Source organism: Cetorhinus maximus, chromosome 6 (genome assembly GCF_964194155.1).
Source record: "Cetorhinus maximus chromosome 6, sCetMax3.hap1.1, whole genome shotgun sequence".
NCBI classification, from domain to species: domain Eukaryota; kingdom Metazoa; phylum Chordata; class Chondrichthyes; order Lamniformes; family Cetorhinidae; genus Cetorhinus; species Cetorhinus maximus.
In genome coordinates, this window is record NC_135884.1 from 647393 (window position 1) to 670262 (window position 22870).

Consider the following 22870-nt stretch of genomic DNA (forward strand, 5'->3'; position numbering starts at 1 on the left):
GTGCTGCACAAAGCAATGCACCATAAGACCATAAGACATAGGAGCAGAAATTAGGCCATTCGGCCCATCGAGTCTGCTCCGCCATTCAATCATGGCTCATAAGTTTCTCAACCCCATTCTCCCGCCTTCTCCCCGTAACATTTGATCACCTTACCAATCAAGAACCTATCTATCTCGGTCTTAAATACACTCAATGACCTGGCCTCCATAGCCTTCTGTGGCAATGAATTCCATAGATTCAACACTCTCTGGCTAAAGAAGTTTCTCCTCATCTCTGTTCTAAAAGGTCTTCCCTTTACTCTGAGGCTGTGCCCTCGGGTCCTAGTCTCTCCTACTAATGGAAACATCTTCCCCACATCCACTCTATCCAGGCCTTTCAGTATTCTGTAAGTTTCAATCAGATCCCCCCTCATCCTTCTAAATTCCATCGAGTATAGACCCAGAGTCCTCAAACGTTCCTCATATGTTAAGCCTTTCATTCCTGGGATCCTTCTCGTGAACCTCCTCTGGACCCTCTCCAGGGCCAGCACATCCTTCCTGAGATACGGGGCCCAAAATTGCTCACAATATTCTAAATGTGGTCTGACCAGAGCCTTATAAAGCCTCAGCAGCACATCCCTGCTTTTATATTCTAGTCCTCTCAAAATAAATGCCAACATTGCATTTGCCTTCCTAACTACCGACTCAACCTGCAAGTTAACCTTAAGAGAATCCTGGACCAGGACTCCCAAGTCTCTTTGCACTCCAGATTTCTGAATTCTCTCCCCATTTAGAAAATAGTCTATGCCTCTATTCTTCCTTCCAAAGTACATGACCTCACACTTCCCCACGTTGTATTCCATCTGCCACTTCTTTGCCCAATCTCCTAACCTGTCCAAATCCTTCTGCAGCCTCCCCGCCTCCTCAATACTACCTGTCCCTCCACCTATCTTTGTATCGTCTGCAAACTTAGCCAGGGTGCCCTCAGTTCCTTCATCTAGATCATTAATGTACAAAGTGAAAAGTTGTGGTCCCAACACTGACCCCTGTGGAACTCCACTAGTCACTGGCCACCATCCTGAGAAGGACCCCCTTATCCCCACACTCTGCCTCCTGCCAGACAGCCAATCTTCTATCCATGCTAGTACCTTGCCTCTAACACCATGGGATCTTATCTTACTGAGCAGCCTCCTGTGCGGCACCTTGTCAAAGGCCTTCTGGAAGTCCAAGTAGATAACATCCATTGGCTCTCCTTTGTCTAACCTACTCGTTACCTCCTCAAAGAATTCTAATAGATTTGTCAGGCATGACCTCCCCTTGATGAAACCATGCTGACTTTGCCCGATTTTACCATGCACTTCCAAGTATTCTGAAATCTCATCCTTAATAATGGACTCTAAAATCTTACCAACGACCGAGGTCAGGCTAATCGGCCTGTAATTTCCCGTCTTTTGCCTCACTCCCTTCTTAAACAGGGGGGTTACATTAGCGATTTTCCAGTCCTCTGGGACCCTCCCTGACTCCAGTGATTCCTGAAAGATCACCACTAACGCCTCCACTATCTCTTCAGCTATCTCCTTCAGAACTCTAGGGTGTAATCCATCTGGTCCAGGTGATTTATCCACCTTCAGACCTTTCAGTTTTCCTAGCACCTTCTCCTTGGTAATGGCCACCATACTCACCTCTGCCCCCCCGACTCTCTTGAACTTTGGGGATGTCACTTGTGTCTTCAACTGTGAAGACTGACGCAAAGTACCTATTCAGTTCCTCCGCCATTTCTTTGTTCCCCACTACTACTTCTCCAGCATCATTTTCCAGCGGCCCAATGTCCACTTTTGCCTCTCTCTTATCCTTTATATATCTAAAAAAACTCTTGCAATCTTCTTTTATATTACTGGCTAGTTTACCCTCATATTTAATCTTCTCCCTCCTGTGATGTACACTGCAATATACCATGTGGTGTACACAGCAATATACCGTGTGATGTACACTGCAATATACCGTGTGGTGTACTCAGCAATATACCGTGTGATGTACACAGCAATATACCGTATGATGTACACTGCAATATACCGTGTGGTGTACACAGCAATATACCGTGTGGTGTACACAGCAATGCAATAATGTTGTTTTGAAATATGCCAGTTTGAACAGAAAAAGTTAGATTTCAATGGATTATATAAAATAAGGATAGGTCACTCACCTCTATTGGCTATCATTTTTCAATTGACTTCATGTACCATGAATAAGTGAAGATACATATCCAGGAGAAGCAGTAGTCCACCTGTTGTTTTTAAGAGCTTTCAGGAAGAAATAATGTGATCTTCCCTGACTGTGTCAGTCTTTGTGATGAGTCATAATCATTTCTTCCAACCAACAGGAGTCATTTTAGTCCAAGAATTTGTGAACAAACCTGTCGATCCACTCTGTTGTGATCTGGTTTGTGATCTGAAAAAAGATTGGTATTATAATAATCACCTTGTTATTATGTACACAAATGCACTAGATAAACTGAACAGGCATCTGAACTTGGATTTTTAAGCAAATGCCCACACGACGGTAAAACAGTAATGGAATTTGTAAAGATCTAGTAAACAAGGTGAACTCCTGCAGAAAGGTGACGATGTTACTGTAGATCATACACCTGTTCTTCTGGTACTTACTGTGGGAAATGTGCTGCTGGCTGATATAGAGCAAGTGGTTCTGGAGATTGTACATCAAATGGGGTTACAACACACAGTTACTGCCTCTGGGGCATAATTCAATCCTCTGTGCTCTGTAAATCAGCCCAAATCTACTCAAAATGCTTTTTGGGAAAAAGAACAGGTTGGCTCTGGTTCTATTGCCAATTATCTTTAATCTGTGTCCTCGTGTTACTGACCCTGCTACCACTGAAAACAGCTTCTCCTTATTTACTCCCTCAAAGCCATTAGTGCCTTTCAACACCTCGATGAGGTGTCAGCTGTGGCTCAGTTCATAGCACCCTCGCCTTTGAATCAGAGGGTTGTGGGTTCATGTCCCACTCCCGGAAACCAAGAACTGTGATTGTACTCGAAAGAGTTGCAATCTGTGACTGTTGATAACTCGAAAGAGTTTCAACACCTCGATCAAATCTTCCCCAGAACCTTCCGTGCTCTAAGGAGAACAATCCCAACTTCTCCAGTCTCTACACATTAACTGAAATCTCTCATCTGAGGTATAATTGTAGTAAATCTCTACTGCATCGCCCCTTGACATTCAATGGCATTACAATCGCTGAATCCCCCACCATTAACATCCTGGGGGTTACCATTGACCAGAAACTGAACTGGACTAGCCATTTAAATACTGTGGTTGCAACAGCAGGTCAGAAGCTGGGAATCCTGCAGCGAGTAACTCACCTCCTGACCATCCAGGACAAAGCAGACCACTTGACTGGCACATCATCCATCACATAGAAATTAGGAACAAGAGTAGGCCATTTGGCCCTTCGAGCCTGCTCCACAATTCAATATGATCATGGCTGATCCTCTATCTCAACGTCATATTCCCACTTTCCCTCCATACCCCTTGATGCCCCTAATATCCAAAAACTTATCAATTTCTTTCTTGAATATACTCAGTGACCCGACCTCCACAGCTTCTGTGGTAGAGAATTCCATAGGTTGACCACCCTCTGAGTGAAGAAATGTTTCCTCATCTCAGTCCTAAATGGCCTGCCCCGTATCCTGAGACTGTGGCCCCTGGTTCTAGACTCCCCAACCAGGGGAAACATCCTCCCTGCATCCAGTCAGTCTAGCCCTGTTAGAATTTTATATGTTTCAATCAGATCCCCTCTCATTCTTCTAAACTCTAGTGAATACAGGCCAAGTTGAACCAATCTCTCCTCATACAACAGTCCTGTCATCCCTGATATCAGCCTAGTGAACCTTCACTGCACTCCCTCTATGGCAAGTATATCCTTCCTTAGGCAGGGAGACCAAAACTGCGCACAATACTCCAGGTGTGGTCTCACCAAGGCCTTGTATAACTGCAGTAAGACATCCCTACTTCTCAATTCAAATCCTCTTGCAATGAAGGCCAACATACCATTTGCCTTCCTAATTGCTTGCTGCACCTGCCTGTTTACTTACACTGACTGGTGTACAAGGACACCCAGATCCCTTTGTACATCCACATTTCCCAGTATATCACCATTTAAATAATACTCTGCCTTTCTGTTTTTCACACTGAAGTGTATAACTTCACATTTATCCACGTTATACTGCATCTGCCATGTGTTTGCCAACACACACAACTTGTCTAAATCGCCCTGAAGCCTCCTTGCATCCTCCTCACAACCCCATCCAGTTTTGTGTTATCAGCAAACTTGGAAATTCCCTGTTGAAGGGTCATGAGGACTCGAAACGTCAGCTGTGCTCCTCTCCACAGATGCTGCCAGACCTGCTAAGTTTTTCTAGGTATTTTTGTTTTTGTTTTTGTTTTGGAAATATTGCATTTGGTTTCCTCATCCAAGTTATTTATATATATCATGAATAGCTGGGGCCCAAGCACTGATCCCTGTGGTTCACCACTAGTCACCACCTGCCATGCAGAAAATTACTCATTTATTGCCACTCTCTGTTTCTGGTCTGTCAACCAATTCTCAATCCGTGCCAGTATATTACCCTTGATCCCATGTGCTTTAATTTTGCCCACTAGCCTCTTACGTGGGACCTTATCAAAAGCCTTCTTGAAATCCAAATACACCACATCCACTGGTTCTCCCTTATCTATTCTACTAGTTACATCCTCAAAAAACTCCAGTTGATTAGTTAAGCATGATTTCCTTCTCATAAGCCCATGCTGACTTTGTCTAATCCCGTGAGTGCATTCCAAGTGTTCTGTTGCCATGTCTTTTATATCAGACTCTAGCATTTTCCCCACGACCGATGTTAGACTAACTGGTCTGTAATTCTCTGTTTTCTCTCTCCCTTTTTTAAATAGTGGGGTTACATTTGCCACCCTCCAACCTGTAGGAACTGCTCCAGAGTCTATAAAATTTTGGAAGATGACCACCGATGCATCCAATATTTCCAGGGCCATGTTGGCCAGGGGGCTGCAGCCAAACTGCTGACACAGGCAAAAGCAACTTTTGACCTGAAGTAACCTGAGTCCAGTCACTGGCCTGAGCTGGCTGGAACCGGTTTGAAGTAGCCGAGTGTCTTGAAGAACAAAGGGAATGAGATAAGACACAAGTCCTTATTTAGGAAAGGAGGAACAAGGTAATGCTACCTAAGTCTTGGAACAGAGCCAATGAGAATATGCCACAGACTAGGCAAGCAGGCTTAAACCAACGGGAGAGAGACAGCACAGCCTGGAGAAATAAGATTCAGTATAGGAATGGAGGGTTTCGGGTGTGGAAGCAGCGAGACTCCGGAGACCAACCATCGCAGAAGTGGAAGAACCTGCGTCAGCAACGTAGAGATGCAAGAGAGAGAGAGAACAGAACGCCTGGCCAGCGACAGCTCTCCTTTTCGGGTATTAGCTTTTATATTCTGTGACCATTCAGGGAGTGTCAGAGAAACCTAGTGGGTGTGCGTTTAGATCCTAGTTTTGGGTATAAAACTGTATAACCTGCTGTAAACTGCATGTCTATATTTAACCAGACGTATAAGCTCTATGTAGATGATCTAATGATGTGAATAAAGCAAATTTAGAGTTAAGAGAGAATTGACTCTTCTCCTCTTTGTACTAAGCCAATACCCGTTACCGGTGAACCCCGGCAACATATCTGGCGTCCCTGGGTGGGCTTGAGGATAAATCTCTCTGTTGAGTCAGCGGGAGACTCGAGCCGAACCGAGTTGGCAAAGTACACAGAGAACAGGAGTTTGGGTTAATTCATAGCTATTAACATAAGATGATGAATCAAGGGGAATCTCCAAGACTCGGGGGCTTGGATTGTTTTGACTGGAAGAGACTCCTTCAAATATACGTAATAGGGAAGTGGCCGCAATACGGGGAGTATGTGGGTCACATTGGTGACAAGGGAAAACCCGCTGGGGAGGCCCTTTGGAGAATTGCACAAATAAAGATGTCAGATAAGAAATTAAAAAGGTACAGAAGTCCGTAGCGATCGGATGTTTATTTGAGGAATGGATAGAATGCTGACAGCAGGCTAGGAGGGAGAGAGACAGACTAGAGGAAGAGAATAAAAAACTCCGTGAGGGGATAACCCGCCTTAGTGAGAAGGTAACTGATTTAAAGGGACAGAGAAGTGTGGATTTGATGCACATGAACCAATATCAGTTACAGTGTGAAAAATTGGCTAATGAAAGGAGTAGGAGAGAGGGAGAAGCCCAAGCAGATAAAGCTGAGGTGGAGGGATGGAAACAACAATGTAGTGATTTAAAAACTGCTATGAATGTGGTTCACAGAGCAGCTCAGGAAAAGAGGAGCAGTACCGGTGATCACACAAAGTGTCAGAAACTGATAGCGAAGCTGCAAGATCAGCTAGCCGCACAGAGGGGCATACTGTGTGCTTTCACACCTGGAAGAGGTGAAGGAAATGGTCAAGGGGATGTAGATTGGGATGATTTAGCAGACAGGGCGGATAGATACAGCAACGGTGACGGGGAACCTCCACCAGAGGATCCACTGCCGCCATATATTCCAGCGCCGGGAAAACCGTCTGCCCCAATGGCCCCCCTTGTAACCACTAGAGCACAGATAGGGGCAGATGGCCAGGAGCAAGCTGGCCCGAATATGACATATTCCACCCCACTTGGGGTATAAGAACTGAGGGATATTGCGAAAGATATTGGGACGTGTGCGCCCGGGGATGAGCCTAGGGAGTTGTTCCTAGCGGTCAGGCAACAGAGAGGGGTACACGGCTTAGACGATGCTGAGGAAAGAAGATTAATCCTAATGTGCCAACACCCACATAGACACTCCGCCCTACCGGAGGAACAAAAACTTGGTACAGACACAAATGAAGCCTTAAAGAACCAGGTATTATCTGTCCTGGGTGATAACAGAGGGGACCCAGTGGAGGTGCTGATGAAATGCTATCAAAGAAAAGGTGAACACCCCACTGCATTTTCGGCTCGCATTTGGGCGGTGTTTCAAGGGGTCTACAGCACAGGCCTAGATAAGGATAACTTACTGCTGGAGGTTAGGAATCGATGGCTGAGAACGCTAGTGTCACATGGCACTGAGGAGTCAAGGAAAGCATTAGATCAGTTTGATCCCACTGATGACACACATACAGAGCCCTGGATAATTAGGAAGATGGTTAGCGTATGGGAAAGGGAAACACTAAAACTACCCAAGATATCCAGGGACAGAGCAATGCCTGTTAAGGATCAGGCCACAACCTGGAGAAATGAAGGGAGGGGACCTACTCAGAGGGAACCCCCTCCAGCTTATCAGACAGTGGGAAGAGGTAGGGGCAGAGAAAAAGGAAACTTCTCGGTAATGGGGAGAACTCAGGGCGAGGGGTCCAAATGCTATAACTATGGCCAAGAGGGACACTTCGCAAGGGACTGCCCGAACTCGAGGCGAGAGAATGCAGGTCGGGGAGGAAACCAGAGCCGACCCATGGAAGGGCCGAATAGACCAGGTCCTCAGTGTGATGTGATAGAAATACCACCGAGTTCCGGGTTGTACCCCGAACTGCTATGACGGTGTCAGGCCTCTCCGTTATGGGTGTGTGACACGCGGAGACCCCTAGTGAATGGTAGGGTTGGAGGCCACCCTATTACATTCCTTTGGGACACAGGGGGGTCCCGAACCACCGTTAACACCACTCAGATCAATGACATGGATTGGAAAATTCAAAACAAATTTATTCTAAGTGGATTCACAGGGCATTCACAAATAGGATATGTGAGTGTACCGATGGAAGTCGGTGTGGGCGACATAGTGATAGAGCATTCAGCGGCCCTTATCAAATTACCCAGAGAACAAGAACATATATTAGGGAGCGACTATATGGCCAAAGCGGGACCCTGCTTTGATCCCGTTAATTGTATGATTTGGCAAATACCTTTGGGCATAGGCAGTATAAATCACATACTCGTCCCGGTGGGGGAATATCAGGGTAGGATATGCACGATCGGGGAAATGTGGATAGAACCAGGAAAAATGAGTGACGATCATGAAGTACAACAAATTATCGCACAAAACTTAATAGTATTTGCCCGGCATAAACATGATTGTGGGGAAATGACCGGGAGTGTGTGTATACAAGGTCCAGACCCCAAACCACAAAAGCAGTACCTTTTCCCAAAACGAGCAGAAGAGATAGGGAAGGTGATACAGAGTCTGCTGCAGCAAGGGATATTAAGACCAATAGCTTCTACTAACAACGCGCCTACTTGGCCGGTGAGGAAACCCGACGGTAACTGGCGACTAACGAAAGGCTACAGAGAATTAAATAAAGTCACCCCGTTAACAGCCCCAACTGTAGCAACTAGCCCAGAGACAGTAGTTCAACATAATGAGGATGTGCAGTGGTTTACAGTTTTGGACATAAGTAACGGTTTTTGGTCTATTCCACTGGAGAAAGAATGTCAATATAAATTTGCGTTGACTTTCCAAGGACAGCAATATACAATATGCCCTGCCGCAGGGATTTCTCAATTCCCCGTCCATATTTCACCAAAGGCTGAGGGAAGGGTTAAAAGGATTCTCGAGGCCTGAATGTCTAGTGCAGTATGTAGACGACTTACTCCTACAAACTAAAACCAAAAAGGAACATTATCAACTGCTAAGTGAATTATTGCAGTTGTTACATGACTTGGGATTAAAGATTAACCCTAAAAAAGCACAGATCATGAAACAAAAAGTTACTTACTTGGGAATGATTCTGACACCGGGGAAGAGGGACATTGACAAGCGAAGGATAGAGACGGTTGGCAGACTCCCTGTTCCGTGGTATGTAAAAGGGTTAAGGTCCTTCTTGGGTTTGGTGGGATATTGCAGGGACCACATTGATGGCTTCGCCACAAAAGCGACCCCGCTAATGGAATTATTAAAAAAGAATGTGGCCTGGGAGTGGAAAACAGAACACACCCAGGCCATGACCGCTCTAAAGCAAGGATTAGCTGCCGCGCCTGCTCTGAAAACCCCAAATCCACCTGAGCCGTTTTCATTGGAGGTGGCTACCACAGACACCACTCTTTCGGCAGTTCTATTACAGGAGACACACGGGAAATTACCACCAGTAGCGTACGCCTCACGTATGCTCTCATCAGTAGAGCAGGGGTATACGGTATGTGAAAAACACTTGCTAACTGTCTGTTGGGCAGTGCAGCATTTTACCCATATAGTGGGACAAAACCCACTTACAATATTAACAGAACACACCCCCGTACAGCTACTGTTAGACCGACGGATTAAGGACGGTGCAGTTAGCCAAAATAGAATCGCTAGATGGACATTGTTGCTGCAGGGGAGAAATATAACCGTAAAGAGGGTAAAAACCACCACTATGTTAGCAGACAACTTAGTTTATCAGGGAGAAAAACATGAATGTTAATTGATGATAACAAATGACCCCAAGGGCCCATTTGTATCAAAGAAAAAGGGAGGGAGTAAGATGGGGCCTGAAAGTAGAAAAACAAAGGAAACAGGAAAGGAAGAACCCGATTTTAAAATGTTTGTGGATGGCTCTTCACCAGTACAGGATGGGGAGAGGAGAACTGGCTGTGGGATATACATGGAGGATGAACACGGACAGGGAAGATTTAGTGCGGCTTTGAAATGACCTAAAACCAGGAGTGCGCAGGCAGCAGAACCAGCAACCGTCGCATATGTGGTTGGTCACCCGGAATACTTTCCGCCTCGATCAGTCATATACCCTGATAGCATGTGTGTCTGCAATAGCCTCACAGAACATTAGCCCCTATGGGAAGCGAGAGGGTTTGTCTCAGCAGATGGAAGGCCCCTTTCTTCGGCCCCGCTATTACGGGACATCTTCGAAGAAGCACAGGGGAAAGGATCTGGGGTCACAAAAGTGAAAGCTCATTCAGAACTGTCTCCCGAAGGGAACAGGAAAGCTGATGAACTAGCCAAATGAGGTGCTGTAAGTGGACAGGAATGGCAGCCACCGATTGGGGAAATCGGGGGCCAGAGACAGAAGCAGGTCAAAGTAATGGATTTAACGGAGGAGCAAAAGAAAGACGGAGAATTGAACAAACTAATAGAAGGAACAGAGTCAGACACTTACTAAAGGCACGAGGGGGTCTATATTCAAGACAGAGTGGTTTTATGTGAGGGAAAATTTGTGGTGCCAGAGGAGGGACGAAACCAAATTACCCACTGGTACCATGACTTATGGGGACATAAAGGGGCGGAGAGCACCCTGGGTCAGAGAAAGGAGGTACGCTGGTGGCCCGGAATGAAAGGTGACGTGGAACACTATGTCAAGAATTGTCTGATCTGTGCACAACACAACCCCGATAGAAATGTTAGGAAAGGGGCTCTCCGACGTACTAGACCAGTAGAAGGGCCTTGGACTAATTTACAGATAGGCTATGTAGGACCCCTTCCCCCCATTCCAGGAGGATACAAGTATATTCTAGTAATAGTGGATCCCTTCACTAAATGGGTGGAAGCTTTTCCGACCAGAACAAACGCAGCCAAAATTACTGCAAAAATTCTATTAGAAAAGGTTTACCCATTGGGGTTTACCCCGAAGCATAGAATCGGATCAGGGAACACATTTTACAGCCCAAGTAATGCAAGATGTTATGACCCTTTTTGGGGTCAGACAGAGATTCCACATACCCTATAGACCACAGTCTAGTGGAATTGTGGAAAGAATGAATCGGATATTGAAAAACATGATAGGTAAAATGGTGCAGCAGCACAAGACAACGTGGCAGGTCGTTCTGCCCTATGTGCTGATGATAATCAGGAATACCGTGGCTTCATCAACAGGCTACACTCCTTATAGACTCATGACAGGAAGGGACATGAGGGGAATGGAGGGGTTGGTAGGTTTGGATTTGTCCGAACCTGAGGTAGACCACATTATATCAGAAAAATGGGTACAACAGCTAGTAGAAACAGTAAAAGAAGCAAATTATGTAGTCGCTCACTGACACGGAAAGAAGAAACAGCAAAGCAAGGCTTATTTCGACACAAAAGCCAGCCCGATAGAGTTGAGCCCCGGACAAAGAGTAATGATTAGAATACATCAGCCCACCTGATTCTCGAGTCCAAAGTTTGCTGGGCCCTATGAGATAGTAGATAAAGCTAACCCATCTGTATACAAGATATTAACAACACCAGATAAGAGTGGCCAACGTCAGCTCTCCTTTTCGGGTATTAGCTTTTATATTCTGTGACCACTCAGGGAGTGTCAGAGAAACCGAGTGGGTGTGCTTTTAGATCCTAGTTTTGGGTATAAAACTGTATAACCTGGTGTAAACTGCATGTCTATATTTAACCAGACGTATAAGCTATATGTAGATGATCTAATGACGTGAATAAAGCGAATTTAGAGTGAAGAGAGAATTGACTCTTCTCCTCTTTGTACTAAGCCAATAACCGTTACCGGTGACCCCCAGCAACAGCCACTTTCTTTAGCACTCTGGGATGTAGATTATCAGGCTCTGGGCATTTTTCAGCCTTTAGCCCCATTAATTTCTCTAGCACCATTTTTTCACTAATACTGATTTTCTTCAATTCCTCCCTCTCACTAGACCCTTGGTTCCCTAACATTTCTGGGAAATTATTTGTCCTCTTTTGTGAAGACAGAATCAAAGTATATGTTCAATTCTTCTGCCATTTCTTTGTTCCCCATTATAATTTCCCGTTTCTGACTGTACGGGACCTACATTTGTCTTTGCTAATCTTTTTCTTTTCACATATTTATAGGAGCTTTTGCAGTCAGTTTTTATGTTCCCTGCAAGTTTACTCTCAAACTCCATTTTCCGCTTCTTGGTCAATCTTTTTGTCCACTTTTGCTGAATTCTAAACTGCTCCTAATCCTCAGGCTTGCTGCTTTTTCTGACAATTTTATATGTCTCCTCTTTGGATCTAATACTATTCCTACTTTCTTTTGTAATCCATGGTTTCCTATTTTATTTTTGCGCCAGACAGGAATGAATAATTGTTGTAATTCATGCATACGTTCCTTAAATATTAGCCATTGCCTATCCACTTGATTGAAACATATAAGATCCTGAGGGGTCTTGAGCACGCTGACCCGCTACTACACCAAGGAGGCAGGGACACCCGGGACACTTTAATCCAACAAACCTTCAGATAGCTCCACACACATGGATTAGCAGGACCAGCATTGCCTGGCGCTTCCACACGTGGCACTTAGGTGCCACATCTTCCACCTCATCAGCTGCAACTAAGGGCTTAGTACAGAAACATCAATGTCCACTCAAACACTCATGAGATGTCTGTGAAACATACAAATGCAGCACAAAGGAAACACCCTTAGCCATGGTCAGAAAAGTGGACTTTATTCCCACCAAAATAAACAACAAACATCGCTCAGACGCAGATAATGAAACATTCCCTAATCTCGGGCCAACACAAAATCACCAGTGACAAACCCGGGGAGTGCCTAACGTGCCTTATGCTTACGTTTACGGGTGCTACGTCTAGGTGCCGCCCCATCGCTCGGAGTGGCTTGTGAGACAGGCTGCTGACTCTGCTGTCCTGTTGGCCTCGATGACCTTGGCGGGCATCCTCTGGCCCGTGGAGCCTGTGCTGGCCCCGCCTGGGAGGGAGTGGCCAGTTCCAGAACTGGCACCTCCCCAGTTGTCGCAGCCTCAACAGATGCAACGGTCACTGGCAGAGGGGCGGAGGAGCTGCTTCCCTCATCCAGAGCGCCCTGAGAGGAGCTCACAGCGACGACAGGCGGCTGCTGCGCCAACATGAGGTCACATTGGACCTCCCTGCTCACCTCAGATGGATGGGCACCGAGCGGTGACACTTGGTGCCCAGAACATCTCCCACATTGGGAATGACCACCCGTGGCCATTAGCACTGTGAGGGCTTGCAGGTCAGAGCGTAACCCACTCAGAAGAGTCTCAATCTGTTGGAAGCCCCTCTCCATGAGGGTCGCCAATCTCTCAATGGAGGAAGCCTGGAGCTCTGTCCTGAGGTTCATGCCATCACTGACACTCTGCCTGGATTCCTCCACCACAGAGACCAAGTGAAGCACACCCTCATGCAACCCTGCCAGATGCTCCCACACACCCGGCCGCCTGTCCTGTGGCTGCTGCATTGCTGACATCTCCAGAGGCACAACATCACTGCCGGACTCAGCATGTGCCTGGTCCCCTGCAGTCCTCCGACGCTGGTGCCATCGGCACTCTCTGTCTGTGCCATCTCCTCCAGCGATTGTGAAGTGCCCTCTCCACTGTGCCCGGGGACACTAGCTGACGTCATAATCCCCACTGATGTGGTAGTCGCTGCGCTGGTGCCTGGCTGGCTGAAATGATGTGACGCAAGTTGCAAGTGACGCCCCTCAGGTGTGGAGGGGGTGCTCTGGACTTGGTGCTGGTGGCCATGTGGTGGTGATACTGAAATTAACAACAAGGACAGCGCATCAGTTAGCGTTCAGTCAGTAACACCTTTCATCCCCAGGCTCATAATGCGCTCAACCTTCAAGAACCTAAGGAGACGAACATTGGTCGGGTGGTAAATAGTGAAGAGGAGGCCCAAACATTACACGCGCATACAGACAGGCTGGTCAGATGGCCTAAGGAATGCCACATGGAATGTTATGTGGATAAGTGTTTGGTTAAGCACTTGGGCAAGACAAACAAGGTACGGGAATACATGAGTAATGGTGGGACCGTGGGAAGTCACGACGATTACAGGGACCTTGCTGGGCAGACCCGTTAAGATAGAAGAACAGGAACATAAGGCATTTAACAAGGTCAAAGCCAGACTTGCCTTTATTAGCCGAGGAATAGAATGTAGGGAAAGGGAGGTCATGTTGCAAGTGCAGAAAACACTGTCGAGGCCACATCTGCACGTCTGCGTCCAGTTGTGACCTGTGCTTCATGGGAGGGATGGCATTGGAGTGGGGAGAGTGCAGAGGTTCCTGACCTGGATGCATGCTGGCCTGGAGAGTTGGAGTGATGAGGAAACATCGCAAACACTTGCGATATTTGCCGTGGAGCACAGGAGATTGACAGGTCACATTATTGACCTTCAGACCGTTATGAGGGGCATAGACCGAGTGGAGAGAAGGCAACACTTCCCCTTGGCACAGGGATGACTAACGTGGTGGCATTTATTTAAGTTGAGTGCCATGAGGTTGACAGGTGAGGTGCTGAGGACCTTTTGGACAGAGTAATGTGGGACGCACTGGCTGAAAGGGTGGTGGAGGTACAAACCCTCCTAACATGCTATAAGTATTTGGATGTGCAGCAGCGATGCCATGGCATGTTAGGCCATGGGGATAGTGGTCACAAATGGGATAAGGCGACTTTGGAAGGTTCTAGAGACACGAATCCTCAAGGGGCTGTGTATGACCCACACGTCTGACTCTATCAGTCTGTGAATGAGCAGTGTTGCTGCATTAACCATTGCAGCAACCATCAGTGCTTTGGATGGTGGGCAGACAGAGTGGATGGGACTGTGGCCCTCAAATACCTGGCCGCTGGACCCCAGCCTCGCCGACACCTGCCGCCCTGGCCGCCTGCTTCCTCCCCAGCTCCATTGCCTGCTCATCATAGGTGGTGAGGTGCTGCAGCACGGTGTGCCCACCACCAGTCCACAAACACAGCCAGCTATTGTGTTCTGTTTTTGCCTGCAGAACAGAGACGAGGATTTATTGGGGCTGATCGCTCATGTACTCTGCACGCGCACCCCGCACCCCAACCACAGTGACCCATCTGAGACCTCCAGCGGCTCCTGTCCACACTACTGGTGACCAGTCCCCAGAAGATAGTCCGGCTACTCCCAACCCCCTCCCCCAATGGACACCTTGGACACATTCGGCGTCCATCACTTTGAATAACACACGGGTCTTAGCGCCCATGGCAAGGAGGCGCAACTAGGTGTGGCGCCGATGCCAGCAGATGGCTCTTGGTCACGACACCTTGAGGGTCCCCTTCCACCATCTCATCACCATCAATAAGTCATGTGTTGGAGTTCTGAGTATGTGTCGAGCTGCCTCCCCTGCAGGTTGCCCCCAGACTACTCAAATGCGACAAACACCAACATATACTGCAGGGAGAACCCATCTTCTCCTCAACCACTAAGGCTGATGTAAACATGGGCACTATCTGTTTGTCCACCCAGCGTGCGCCAAATGCCCAATGCAGTAACAATACTAAGACGGGGGGGGTGGGGAGGGGGCCTCAAAGGCTAAGGCCACCTGCTGGGTCAAATGGCCAAGGCTGACATGGTACTCACCCTTCCAGAGCGCAACAAATCACTGAAGCGCTTGTGGCACTGGGTTCCGGTGCGCCGCACAGCATCTTGAGAGCTTACAGCCTCCGCCACCTCCTGCCACACCTGCCTGGTCACGTGGGGGGCCCTCCTCCTCCCATCCTCCAGAAACAACACCTCCCGACGATTTGACACCTCTTCCAGGAGGGCAGCAAGGCAGGCATCGGGGAACCGAGGGGCACATTGGCCCCTCCGCTGGCCTACCCTGCAGCCTGCCCCCCCTCCTCCTCCTCTGCCCTGACCTCCTCTGGAGTCCGGTCGCTGGTCATGGTGAACAGCCTAAAGGAGGCTGCCTGGCCATTCTTTATACAGACTGCTGGTTCCCCATTGGAACCGGCGGTCTGAACACGCCCGCCACCCATTTGAATTTCCCGCTGTACACGGGAGTCTGAAACGTGCTGGGTGGGCCTTAATTGGCCCGACCGCACAAAATGGCGGCGCGGCCCGTTTCGCCGGCGGAGATCAGCTCCTCACCCGCCACCGATTGGGTCGGGCCCGCCCGCCCGACAAACAGAAAATTCTGCCCCATAGCTTTTTGCAACCCAGAGCCTATCCACAACAGGAAGCGAATGTAAGCTGCTTCCAAGTAGCTGTAGTTCTGGAATTGAGTACCTGTGAGTGTTCCTCGAGCACACCCGAAAAGAAAAGCAAGAGTCATTGATTGTTTCACAGATCAGCACTGAGACACCAACTGTATAACCCGGACACCATTTCAAGGACTTCACCATCTTTCCTTTTCCCTTGAATCATTGACTTTTAACCTTTGGTAGAATTCCTCTATTTTTATTTTATGATTTTTTTGGGGGGGTGTGAGTGTGTGTGTGTGTTTGTGTAAGTTAGAGTATTTAGAAAGAGTAATATTATACTTTCTCATTTCATACTGTATGTTAATGAGCTTTGCCTTTCTATTTGACAAGATGGTTTTATAATAAGCTAATAATTTTGTTGCTTATTGAAGAAACCTGGTCATTGAGTGGTCAATCTGAGATTCATAGGGAAAGGAAATATTTGGCCATATAACCAGCTGGAAACATCATTTAAATATATGTTGTGACTCATGGAACTAGAGGCAGGCAGTGCCGTCCTCCCATCTCGGTTGTAACATTAGATTGTAAATATTTGAGGCCCCAGCACTGATCCCTGTGGCACTCTACTTGTCACAGCTTGCCAACCTGAAAAAGCCCCATTTATCCCTACTCTCTGATCACTGTTCGCTAATCAACCATTTATCCATGCCAATATGTTACCTCCTACACCATGAGCTCTTACTTTGTGTAGTAACCTTTGATTTGGCACCTTAACAAATGTCTTATGGAAATCCGAGTACATCCACATCTTCAGGTTCCCCATTATCCACTTTGTTGTTTCTTCAAAAAACTCTAATAAATGAGTTAAATGCGATTTCCCTTTCACAAGCCCATGTTGACTCTGCCTGATCACATGATGATTTTCTAAGTACCTTGCTAAATGCTGGATTCCAGCAATTTCCCTCTGACAAGTGTCAGGCTAACTGGCCAGTAGTTTCCTGCTTTCTCTCTCCCCACTCTCTTGAATAAATGTTACATTAACTATTTTCCGATCCACTGCGACCTTTCCAAAATCTAGGGAATTTTGGAAGATTATAACCAATGCATCTACTATCTCTGCAGCCAATTCTTTTAAGACCCCAGGATGCAGGCCATCTGCTCCTGGGGACTTGTCAGCCTTTAAGTCTAACAGTTTTCCCAGCACCTTATCCTGAGTCATGGGCCAGAATTTTTCATTGGTCGGGCGGGCTCAGTGAGAGTGGGCAGGGGTGGTCACGGAGCTGACCACCAGCCGCGATCGGCTTGGCACCGCTCTTTCATGCGAGCGGGTCAGTTAAGGCCCGGTATGGATTGCGAGTGGTAGCGCGCTGGCTGTGCAGGCAGGGGGGAGGAGGGAGAGTCGGGTCCAGCAATCCTTTGCGCATGCGCATGAAAGAGCGCGTCAATCTCCCTGAGGCACAGAGCTTCCTCAGGGAGACTGAAGGGCTTTTCAAAAAAATATATGAAAACATTAAAAATGTAATGAAACGTGTCCCCTCATGTGACTGTGTCACGAGATGAGACGTTTTTATTTTTCAAAGAAACTTTTTATTTAATTTGTAAAAGCTTTAGGAAACTTGTGGATGAGATTTCCTAAAAAACGTAAAGGCCGCTTGGCCTTTTCACCTGCCCGTCAACCGTAAGTTTGGATGAACGGCGTAAAGTTAAGGTTAATTACCTAGTTAATGGCCTTAATAGGCCTTTCGATTATCGGCGGGTGCACACCCAACTCCAGCGCGTGGCCGCCAAACGAAATATCGCGATGACATCGGGATGCACGCCTGATATCATCGCGCGTCATTTTACATTCGGGTGTGTCAGCCCACCCCCACACGCCAAATGTAAAATTCTGCCCATGGTGACTGTTTCAAGTTCTGCCCTCCTGTTCATCTCTTCATTTTCAGGCATCTTTGAGAAGTTTTCCAAGTCTTCTACAGTGAAGAGAGACTCAAAATACCTGCTCAATGTCTCTGCCATTTCTTTGTACTATTAGTGAAATTATTATTGTTTAAATCTATTCATTCACAGATACAAAGAGGCGCGGAGAATACAAGCTGCAGGCAACCCTGCCTTGGTTGTTGACCTAATACAAATTAGGAGAAGATGAGCCTGTCATCAATTGGCACAGTTCCAGGAGGAGTAACAGCCTGGGCAACAAGCGGGAACAGGGTCCCAGAATCCACGATGCTCCTGAAGAGCACAAATGCAACAAAGACCAGTGGCCCGACCATGGGTATAGCGAAGGCACTGCTGAAAAGTGGGAATGAGCAAAAGGCAATATTGCAGGTGCCTTCACTTGTCCAAGGATGTGTCACTCATATCAGCATATAAATTAGGAGCAGGAGTAGTCCACTCGGCCCCTCAAGCCTGCTCCAACAGTCAATGAAATCATGATTGAACAGACTGTAACCTCCCGCCTACCCCTGATAACCTTTCACCTACTTGTTAATGGGAAACCTTAGTGACTGTTTCGATGCTGCTTCATGCTCTCATCTGGACCTGGAAAAATTAATTAATTTTGCTTGCAATTTCCACCCCTCCATCACCTTCACATGGTCCATCTCTGACACTTCCTTTCCTTCTTTGACCTCTCTGTCTCAATTTCTGGTGATAGACTGTCCACCAATATTCATTACAAGCCTACCGACTCCCACAGTTACCTCGACTACAGCTCCTCACACCCCGTTTCCTGTAAGGGCTCCATCCCATTCTCTCAGTTCTTTCGCCTCCATCGCATCTGTTCCGATGATGCCACTTTCCAAAACAGTTCCTCTGACATGTCTTCCTTCTTCCTTAACTGAGGTTTCCCACCCACGGTGGTTGACAGGGCCCTCAACCGTGTCCGATCCATCTCCCGTGCCTCTGCCCTCACACCTTCCCCTCCCTCCCAGAACCATGATAGGGTCCCGCTTGTCCTCACTTTTCACCCCACCAGCCTCCGCATTCAAAGGATCATCCTCCGCCATTTCCGCCAACTCCAGCATGATGCCACCATCAAACACATTTTCCCCTCACCCCCGCTGTTGGCATTCCATAGGGACCATTCCCTCCGGGAAACTCTGGTCCACTCCTCCATCACTGCCAACATGTCACCCCCCCTCCCACAGCACCTTCCCATGCAATCGCAGAAGGTGCAAAACCTGCCCCTTTACCTCCTCCCTCCTCATCATCCAAGGGCCCAAACACTTCTTTCAAGTGAATCAGCGCTTCACTTGCACCTTCTTCAATTTAGTCTACTGCACCTGCTGCTCCCAATGCGGTCTCCTCTACATTGGAGAGACCAAACGCAGACTGGGTGACCGCTTTGCAGAACACCTTCGGTCTGTCCGCAAGCATTACCCAGACCTTCCTGTCACTTGCCATTTCAACACACCACCCTGCTCTTATGCCCACATGTCCGTCCTTGGCCTGCTGCAATGTGACCAGGTATGTAGCTGAGGGTAGTGCAGTTGATGTAGTTTATATGAATTTCAGCAAAGCCTTTGACAAGGTCCCACATGGGAGACTTATAAAGAAGGCAAATGCACATGGGATACAGGGTAATTTGATAAGGCGGATTCAAAATTGGCTTAGTTGTAGGGGACAGAGGGTGATGACAGAAGGATGTTTTAGTGACTGGAAGCCAGTGTCCAGTGGCATACCACAGGGATCTGTGCTCGGTCCCCTATTATTTGTCATTTATATAGGAAGGACATAGATGTGGGGAGTAGGATTAGTAAGTTTGCGGATGACACAAAGATTGGCCGGGTGGTTAACAATGAGGTTGAGTGTCTTGGGCTACAGGGAGATATAGACGGGATGGTCAAATGGGCAGATGGAATTTAACCCTGAAAAATGTGAGCTGATACACTTTGGAAGGAGTAATTTGACAAGGAAGTATTCAATGAACGGCATGACACTAGGAAGTTCTGAGGAACAAAGGGACCTTGGCATGTGTGTCCATAGATCTCTGAAGGTGGAGGGGCATGTTAGTGGGGTGGTGAAAAAGGCATATGGGACACTTGCCTTTACCAATCGAGGCATAGATTACAAAAGCAGGGAGGTCATGTTGGAGTTGTGTAGAACCTTGGTGAGGCCACAGCTGGAGTACTGTTTGCAGTTCTGGTTGCCACATTATAGGAAGGATGTGGTTGCACTGGAGGGAGTGCAGAGGAGATTCACCAGGATGTTGCCTGGGATGAAACATTTAAGTTATGAAGAGAGGTTGGATAGACTTGGGTTGTTTTCGTTGGAGCAGAGAAGACTGAGGGGCGACCTGATCGAGGTGTGTAAGATTATGAGGGGCATGGACAGGGTGGATAGGGAGCAGCTGTTCCCCTTAGTTGAAGGGTCAGTCAGGAGGGGACACAAGTTCAAGGTGAGGGGCAGGAGGTTTAGGGGGATGTGAGGAAAAACTTTTTTACCCAGAGGGTGGTGACGGTCTGGAATGCACTGCCTGGGAGGCTGGTGGAGGCGGGTTGCCTCACATCCTTTAAAAAGTACCTGGATGAGCACTTGGCCCGTCATAACATTCAAGGCTATGGGCCAAGTGCTGGTAAATGGGATTAGGTAGGTAGGTCAGGTGTTTCTCACGTGTCGGTGCAGACTCGATGGGCCGAAGGGCCTCTTCTGCACCGTGTGATTCTGTGATCCAGTGAAACTCAATGCAAATTGGAGGAACAGCACCTCATCTTCCGATTAGGCATTTTACAGCCTTCCGGACTGAATATTGAGTTCAACAACTTCAGACCATGAACTCTCTCCTCCATCCTCACCCTTTTTTATCCCCTTTCCTAATATTCATTTTTACTTTTTATTTTTTTATTATTTTTTATCCACTGATTTTTATTTTTATTTATTTTCATTTTTATTCATTGTTTTATCCCCACCTTTTATCTAATTTTCGATCTTTTTTCCTCACCACCGTCCCCTCCCCCCCACCCCCACAAGGGCATCTGTCACTTGTTCATAAACAAAAATAGAAAATGCTGGAAAAACTCAGCGGATCTAACAGCATCTGCGGAGAGAAAAATAGAGTTAACGTTTCAAGTCCGTGTGACTCTTCTTCAGAGCTTTTGTTACTTGTTCATGTTGTTCTTTCCAGAGTGCTTACCCTTGTCCTATTATCACATTCTGCTTTCTGACCTTAATGCCACCATCAGCACCTCCTTTAGCCCTTATCACTATCATTAACACCCCTTTGTCCTTTTGTTCATGACATCTTTGTTAATCTCTCCTTTGCCCCACCTATCATTGGCCTTCTATCCAGCTTCACCTGCTCCACCCCCCCTTAAACAGTATAAATTTCATCACAATTTTACTTCTCTTCAAGAGGGGAGTTGAGGAGAGATTTTTTTCACCCAGAGGGTGATGGGAGTCTGGAACTCACTGCCTGAAAGGGTGGCTGATTCAGAAACTCTTGTAACATTTAAGAAGGATTTAGATATTCACTTGCGTTGCCATAGCCTCCAGGGATATGGGCCAAGTGCTGGAAAATGGGATTAGTGCAGTCAGATCTTTGTTGGTTGGCCCAGACACAATGGACCGAATGGCCTCCTTCTGTGTGTAGACGCCTGTGAGTCTACTCCAGAGATTATTACCTGAGGTTCTGCTTCTTAATTTAGCACCTAGCTCCTCATACTGACTATGCAGAACCTCTTTCCTAGTTCTAGCTATGTCATTGGTACCTACATGGACCACGACAACTGGATCCTCCCCCTCCCACTGCAAGTTCCTTTCCAGCCCCGAGCAGATGTCCTGAACCCTGGCACTGGGCAGACAACACAGCCACCTGGAATCTCGCTCTTTGCTGCAGAAAACAGTGTCAATCCCCCTCACTATACTGTACCCTATTATGACTACACTCCTGTTTGCTCCCCATACTTGAATAGCTTCCTGTACCACAGTGTCATGGCCAGTCTGCTCACCCACCCTGCAGACCACACTCTCATCCAAACAAGCTGAGATAACCTCAGTCACAAAGGCTGAGGCTCCTGCTCTCCTGCCCTCTAGGTCTCCTTACCTGCCTCACTCACAGTCACATCCTCCTTTCCCTGACCACTAACTGAATCAGAAGTCCCTACCCTAAAGGGCGTCACCACCTCCTGGTAAAAATATCCAGGTAACTTTCCCTCTCCCTGCTGTGTCACAGTGCCTGCAGTTCAGTCTCCAGCTCACTGACTCTGAGCTGAAGCCCCTTGAATGACAAACATTCGCTGCAGACGTGTTTTCCCTGGATCACTCTGGTATCCAGGAGTTCCCACAAGCTGCAGTCATGACACATCGCCTGTCCTGCCATCTTCCAAGTCATCTGACTTGGAAATATATCACCGTTCCTTCACAGTCACTGGGTTAAAATTCTGGAACTTTCTCCCTAACAGCACTGCAGGTGTACCTACACCATAAGGACTGCAGTGACTCAAGAAGGCAGCACCACAGCCTTCTCAGGGGCAATTAGGGATGGGCAATGAATACTGGCCAAGTTGCTTAGAAATAACCTGCTCACTACACTCATTTTGGGTTCCGCCAGGATCGCTCAGCTCCTGACCTCATTGCAGCCTTGGTTCAAACGTGTGTAAGGAACATATCTTTTTATTTTCTGTTGGGACTGTGGATTTAAAACTACAATAGCTGCAGTTTGAAAGACATGTCTACTGGAACAGGATGAGAGATATATACAATGTTGCAGTCCTGGAACAGCGTGTGCCATGAAAGAGAGGATGGTGCCAGAAAGGAGTCCCAGACCAAGGGAGCTGCCTGGCAACAGCATTTTAATTGGCTCCTGACCGGGTGACCAGGGTTTGTGTGGTAGCAGTGCAGAAAGCTCCTGGCCTGCAACGAGAAAATATCTAAAATCTCTTTTTCTCAGATCTCTATAACCTGCTCTCTCTCTGAGGAAACCCCTGGAAAAAGGAAAAGGGGAAAATCACTGTTAGGGACATTGAAAGGCAAGT

The 22870-nt window shown here is 47.3% G+C and overlaps 1 protein-coding gene across 2 annotated transcripts in view; it reads right to left on the reverse strand.

The window, feature by feature from the left end:
- LOC144681467 (6-phosphofructo-2-kinase/fructose-2,6-bisphosphatase 4-like) overlaps positions 1 to 22870 on the reverse strand; it is a 196611-nt gene that overhangs the window by 159510 nt on the left and 14231 nt on the right. Inside the window, exons 1-2 of one of the 2 annotated variants that reach the window (XR_013576786.1) lie at positions 11150 to 11248; positions 2183 to 2427 (exon numbers count right to left, since the gene is read on the reverse strand). The gene's annotated coding sequence lies outside the window, so the exon portion shown is untranslated. Of the gene's footprint in view, positions 1 to 2182; positions 2428 to 11149; positions 11249 to 22870 lie in introns of those variants that run through there. The other variant, XR_013576787.1, reaches the window with a different exon arrangement.